Here is a 7,539-nt window from a genome sequence, read left to right as displayed (position 1 = left end):
TGTGATTTTGTGACCAGTGTGTGTACGTGCATGCGTGTGTGTGATTGGTGTGAGTAATATGGTCTGTGTGTGTGTGTGTGTGTGCGTGCGTGCGTGTGTGTGTGTGTGTGTGTGTGTGTGTGTGTGTGTGTGTGTGTGTGTGTGTGTGTGTGTGTGTGTGTGTGTGTGTGTGTGTGTGTGTGTGTTCCAGCTGGTCACAGCCTCAGTTGGTCGGCCAGCTGAACACACAGCACGTGTAAATGACACCCAGTTTAATGGACAGAGACAGTTTATTGTACGGCAGCTCTCACCACACCTGTTTTACTGGTCTACACTGGAATACTCGGAGACTGACACCAAGAGACTCAAAACGTGTGTGTGTGCGTGTGTGTGCGTGTGATTCTGTTATTTTTGTTACTTTCTATTTCAATTTGTCCCCTTATTTTACATTGCAGTTTATTTGTTATACATTACTTGTTCCTGAATTTTTGTGTTTTGTCCGAGTTCTACAGTTAAAATCACATCAAGTCAAACCCACAGTGTCCAACTACAACGCCCTTGTTGTGTAGTCACAACGTGTTGTGTAGTGACAACTTGGCAGTAAGTTAAACACCTTCCGTTCATCACAACTCTGGACACAGACTCCACTGTCCGCAGGTTTGCTGATTTGCAAAAGGGTGAAACTGAGAACAGATAAAAAACAAACCTATGCTTACTGTGAATACCCCGTAAACAAACTGCAAACACACTTCTGTTATGAGTTAAATGACCCCTTTTCAACTCTTACATGTTTACACTGCATTTTTAACCAAATGACCCATAACAGTCTTATTTTAACACGGTGTCAATCATTGTGTTTTACTACAACTCCTCGTGACTATGAACATATAGCATTGGTTGTACACGGAATCGACCAAAAAATAGCTTGGTAGCATTTTTACATCAAAATACACAAAACATTTATTTTATACCAAATAATGAATTACAATTGCAGATAATGATAAAAGATTATGTTTCATACCAACGATGCTACAAATGACATAAGACGTGTGCAGACGTTTGCTGACGGAACAAGTTATCCTAAAATAATAGCCCTTCTTTTTTTAAAAAAAATATTTTTATTGAACATTGTTCATATTCATATACAGATTCTTGAAGAAAGTTCATTATAAAACAAACATGGCAAATATACATTCCATCCAAAAATACATAAAGATATCCAAAGTGCCAAAGGGAACAGTATGTAAACATTTCTATACAGTATATCAGGAAGTACATAGAGACTGAATGTCACATGACAAATATACGGTAATGTATTATGAAAATAAGGGTACAAACAAGAATACATTAAATACATGACATACACTAATTGAAAATAATAAAACATAGTCCATCATACAAGGGGGGATTAATAAGGATATCAGTCTTCTGATTCAGTGGGAAAATGTCTTAACAACTCATAAATCTTTAGAGCTTTTGTATCGGTCATTAGTTTTAAAGATTTCAAGTATAATCTAAATTCATTTTAAAAAACAACAAATTTGGGGGATGACTTAAAGTATCTATTTTTATGAATAAAGAATTTGGCTAAGCAGAGGATTACATTACAACAGAGTTCATCGTTTTTGTTTTGCAAAATCATACCAAATGTTATATTGTCTCTAGAAATCGACGTTGGAAAGGACAAAATCCTTTGCTTTATCCATTTGTGAACGTCAAGCCAGAACACAAGTACCACACCACGTGAGAAAAATACATGGTCCGTAGTTTCTATGACATTTTCACAAAATGAACATATATTATCGCCAAAACCAAACCGTGATCTAAGTAGTTCTTTGGAGGGATATATGTTATTCATAATTTTGAAGTGTGTTTCCTTCGCTTTGGGGGGGGATAGGAAATGTTAGATACATTGTTCTCAGTTTAATAATTGAATTTTTATCAAATTTGTGTAAAATGTCATTTTGTTTTGTCTTTCAGGGAATACGTTTTCAGTGAGACAGTTTCTAATAAAATGATTATCACATTTTTTGTCCAAGATTAAAAACCCTTGAATTGACAGTGGGGCCAATCGTGGCTGTACAGGTTGGTGAGTCATTATATTTGTTATCAGAGATACAAATTCTTTGGGGAGCGCTTTATGTAATTTAGTAAAGTCTGATTTGGAATACTAGCCCTTCTTTGTGCAATGCGTCTTCACTTAAAGTCACATGGGGAGCTCACTTCCTGTGTTTCTTAAAGGAACATCTACCTGTCGCAGAACACAATTGAAATGACCTGGAAAAACGTGATTACAAAAACTACCGTTACAGAACACCAACACTGTCTAGTTGAGATGGATTTGGTTAAACTGGATTCATGGTAAGTTTCAGTTCAGTTCAGTCTAGATATATTTAAATTGTTCCGTTTGAGTTTTTAGTGTCAGTTTTCCAGCTCAGATGTTGCTCAGTTGCATGAATTATAGGTAGAGTCTTCACATGTTCTCATCCTGTACATCTGTTCATTCACCCAGGCCATCCCCATCAGCCATCAAAGGAAAAACAGAAGGACTTCATTCCTCGTCATCACGGATCGGGATTGCAGATTCTTCCATGTCCGACTTGTCTGAAGCGGATCAACGTCTGTAATTGTCGAGGCAAATCCATCCGGATTCTTCAGTGTCCCTCTGTGACCAACAGGGGAACAGTAACGGAGAGCATCCTGAACACGTTGAGGAGAAGCTGGCAGGATCGCAAGTCTCTTCAGGTCTGCTCTGGTTTTGCTGTTCACTTTGGCAAAAACTCCTCTTTCAAAGGATAAAAACCACCAGGGGGACCATGAAGTCCGGGAACAAGAAGAGCTGTAGTTTTTTTGTGTGCTTTTTTTTAATGCGGTTTTAGCAACCTGGAGACAAAAAAGAGGATATGAACCTTTGCTAAGGTTTCAAATGCCGCCGGGCAGCTGATGAAATGGGAGCGAAGGTTGAAACGGAGAGAGGGGAGGGGAGACAAACAGGGACATATTCAAGAAAAGACGATGGGGGTGATGTATATTCAGCACAGTATGTGAAGTGTGTTAAGTATGTCCTTAATTAACTCTAAAGCCGTGGCCCGGCTGACAACAGCAGTTTGGCTGTGCTGGTTGTGAAATGATGTTCACTATGACGTCATAGACACCTCCGACGCCAATCCAACCGATGTGGCATGACGAGGAGAGCAACGGAGAGATGGTAGATGACTTAGCCATCCCGGTGTCCCCTACAGAAAAAGCCGTCTTGTCCGAAACAGGTGAATGTGGTGGCCGTTGGTTTGGTAAATGTGCAATTTTACCTCACACTTCGTTTGTCTTTCTTTTGGTGCATCAGCCCTCCAAAAAGACAAATATCAGAAAAGGTAAATGATGAACCCAGCCACTGAGGAGGCACAAGCCAGTGCATTCCTAGTGACGGTCCCAAGCCCGGAAAAATGGGGAGGGTTGCATCAGGAAGGGCATCCAGTGTAAAACTTTTGCCAAATCAAATATGCGGATCATAAATCCGATTTCCATACCGGATCGGTCGAGGCCCGGGTTACCAAAGACCGCCACCGGTACTTCTGGTCAGCAGGGTGCCGATGGAAACTATGCTACAGTTGGGAGAAGGAGAGGGGGAAGGCATGTCCAGAGGAAGCGGGAGAGGAGGAAGGGTAGGACTGTGGAGGCGAGAGTCAGAACTTTGAATGTTGGCACTATGACTGGTAAAGGGAGAGAGCTGGCTGATATGATGGAGAGAATAAAGGTAGGTATACCGTGTGTGCAAGAGACCAGGTGGAAGGGGAGTAAGGCCAGGAGCATTGGAGGAGGGTTCAAACTCTTCTACCATGGTGTGGATGGGAGGAGAAATGGGGTAGGGGTAATCCTGAAGGAAGAGTATGTCGAGAGTGTGTTGGAGGTGAAGACAGTGTCAGACAGAGTGATGACTGTGAAGCTGGAAATCAAAGGTGTGGTGATGAATGTTATCACCTCATATGCCCCACAAGTTGGGTGTGAAATGGAAGAGAAAGAGGAAATCTGAAGTGAGTTGGATGAAGTGGTGGAGAGTGTACCAAGAAGGAGAGAGTGATGACTGGAGCGGACTTCAACAGACACGTTGGTGAAGGGTGCAGAGGTGATGATGAGGTGGTGATGGGCAGGTGTGGTGTCAAAGAGAGAAATATGGAAGGACAGATGGTGGTGGATTTTGTGAAAACGACCAGGACACATACGGCTTCCACCCGCAGACACGGCAAATTGTATGTAGGGACGCTCGACCAAGCTGGAGGTAACACTGGGATTCGAACCGGCGATCCCTGTGTTGGTAGGCAACAGAATAGACCGCTACGCTACCCGGACGCCCAACATTTTCATTTTTTTGCATCTATCTCAAACTCTTCTCTATTAATGTCTCCCATCAATACTTTGCTCCTCACCAGATAACAGAACCAGAATTTCTACTGCGGGTTAGAAACGTACTGACATTTATACGATTATATAATATCTATATGATTATATAATGTACTGATAGCTACTATATGATCATATGATGTCATGACTGATATGGTGGACAGGAGTCTTCAGAGTCCTCATAACAATCTGAATCTGTCAGTCCCAAAGTAAGAGATGGACGTTGCAACAAAAATCTGAGAAGAGATGAAGAACGCAGAAGAGAGAAGAGGATGGGGAAAAAACGAATGAAGAGAAGAGATTTTTTTTTTTAAAAAAGGAGTGGAGCAAAAAAGCAGAGTTAAGAAGTTTCAGGAAGCGTGCGGATCCCCAAAAGCCTCCCCGGAGCGCGGGAACAATAAAGCGCAAAAACCGCCAGCCTGAGACTGTAACAGAGACAAAGCCAGCAGGCAGGAAGAGGAGGCTGTAACACAGAGGAGGCATGTGGTAGTCTGCAGCCCTCCCTGGATTGGCAGAGGTGGTGGAGCAGCGAGCAGGATGGCTCAGAAGAGTGGGGTAATTGACCAAGTACAATTGGGGAGAAGAAGGGGGAAAAATCCTAATTTTTTTTTTTTTAAAAAGTCATTCATTCATTATCCAAACCACTGATCCTGGTCTCAGGGTCATGGGGATGCTGGATCCCAACCCAGCAGTCATTGGGCAGCAGGCAGGGAGACACCCTGGACAGGCCGCCAGTTCATTACAGGGCTGACACAAACACACACATACAAACAAACACACCCATTCTCACACACACACACACACACACACACACACACACACACACACACACACACACACACACACACACACACACACACACACCTGGGGGCAATTTAGTATGGCTGATTCACCTGACCTACATGTCTTTGGACTGTGGGAGGAAACCGGAGCACCCGGAGGAAACCCACTCAGACACGGGGAGAACATGCAAACTCCACACAGAGGACGACCCGGGACGACCCCCAAGGTTGGACTACCCTGGGGCTCAAACCCATGAACCTTCTTGCTGTGAGGCGACTGCACTAACCACTGCGCCACCGTGCCGCACACAGAAATCTCTACACAAAATGACCATTTAACAGAACAGGCATCGCACTCCATGCCTGACACAATTACTTCGTGTCACTATCTACTTTTAACACAATATTGTATATCAATGACAATTTTCTAGAGGGATTTAGAAAGAAAAATTAAAATTTCTCTTACTGGTCTCAGAAAGGTTTTAACTGTCCCTTGTTTGCGTATTCTCCCTTCTACCTTGCCTTGAACCCTTGAGTCCTTGCCTGCAAACATGTTCACAATGAGTCCCACAGGCCATTCCTTTCTGTGCACTTCATTGTCTTTTATCAAGACAACGTCCCCAACCTTCATGTTGGGCCTCATGTCAGTCCACTTCCTGCGACCTTGCAGGGAAGACAAGTATTCTGTACACCAACATTTTCAAAAGGTATCTGCAAGAGCTTGGACTTGCTTACATTGCTTTCTATGAAGAGCTGATGCATCAAAGTCTCCGGAGGGTGCTGTCAAAGGATCCACCTTTTGCATCAGGAGCATTGCTGAGGTAAAGACTGTAGGGTTGTCCAGATCTGTGGAAACTGGCAGCAGAGGTCTCGCATTCATTATCGCCATGACTTCAGCCATGAGAGTGCTTAAAACCTCACGGGTAAGACATGTAGGTATAGGGGGTAAAACCCTTTGATATCCCTCTCAAATAGACAAAGCCATGACATTGGTGGTTATGGGGTGGTGGCAGGGTAAAGAGGTGCATAACAGTTCAATGATAGTGGGGCACTGGTCATTTGGTGGTTGTAAGAAGACGAATGGATGCCATTAGCTAGTAGAAAGGTCACGTGGTAGGGCAGAGGGAGTGGTAGAGGGAGGACAAGTGACTGCTAATGAACAGAGAGAGAGGTAAGCTAGGAAAAGAAGGTGTTCCCGATTGAACTTGAACTCGGCGCTTCAGGCTTCATAAATTAATGGAGGTGCTCGTTTTCACTCGACACAATTTAACACAAACTTTCATGTACATTGGTGTCAAAAAAAAACAAAACATAAAAATTAAACAAATAAATAAATAAACGTGTCTATACACACACACACACACACACACACACATATATATATATATATATATATATATATATATATATATCACAGGTAGGGTGTGCTGTTGGACCTTTCCTGTGGTAAGTTCAGAGTAGAGGGAGGACAGAAATACGGCATTATCAATACCATCAGCAAGTGCAAGTGTCTTTCCTGCCAGCGTGCTCCGAACTACTCTTCTGATCCTTTTTGATCGCCAGCAGATTGGCGAGAATCTTCCTTCCTCGCCCATCAGCACGATGAGATGTCCTCTGTGTGTTCCCCCATCTGGGAGGTTTCCCATGGAAGCGTCACTGAAAACAAAAAACTTCAAAGAGTCCTCATTTCCTAAGTTCTGAAACTTTAGGGTGACACGTTCTGATTTCAGTTTTCTTACTACCTTATTTGCTTCACGCATGGTCTGTACAGTAGCATGTTTTAGATTGGCTGCAAGGGCGCATGTATCAAACATGATATCTGCCTACTCTGTCTAGCCACCCATAGGAGTTGTCCTTTCGTAGACCTTAGTTTGTCAGTCTCACACTCTGTGAGAAGAGCATCATGCTGCAACGCTCTTGATGAGTCTATGAGAATGGGCTGAAGATTCTTTATGTAGATCTCTTGTTGCATGTGCACTTCTCCATCTACTGTGGCTAGTTCCATCCCCACATAGAAAAAGTTGTCCTGTTCTTCATGTCCCACTTGGAAAACTGTTTTGAGATGGGGAATGATTGTGGTGAAAAATTTGTGAGAGCCACCCCAGATAAAATCATCCACATGACAGGCAAGGACACCAGTCACATGACAATCTTCATCAACCCAGTAGAAAACAGCAGGATCAACTCGTGACATTGTGGCCCCTGTTTTCAGCATTGTTGCTTTGACTCTTGTACCAGTAGAGTGACGCCTCAGCGAGTCCATAGACAAATTTTTTGAGCTTCCACAATGTTCCCTCACTTTTAGCCTCAGGAGGTGGGTGAACGTGGATGTCCCGAGACAGCTCCATTCCCTGAAGAAAAGCTGACTTGATGTCCATAG

At 43.1% G+C, this 7,539-nt stretch overlaps 1 pseudogene; it reads right to left on the bottom strand.

Annotated features, from left to right (window-relative positions):
* Positions 1-7,539, bottom strand: part of LOC130115289 (RING finger protein 10-like) — a 56,350-nt pseudogene that overhangs the window by 28,818 nt on the left and 19,993 nt on the right.

The sequence above is a fragment of the Lampris incognitus genome, chromosome 7, assembly GCF_029633865.1.
Source record: "Lampris incognitus isolate fLamInc1 chromosome 7, fLamInc1.hap2, whole genome shotgun sequence".
In the NCBI taxonomy this organism is placed as follows: domain Eukaryota; kingdom Metazoa; phylum Chordata; class Actinopteri; order Lampriformes; family Lampridae; genus Lampris; species Lampris incognitus.
The sequence above is the reverse complement of the archived record's forward strand: the minus strand, read 5'-3'. Positions and strand labels throughout refer to the sequence as shown.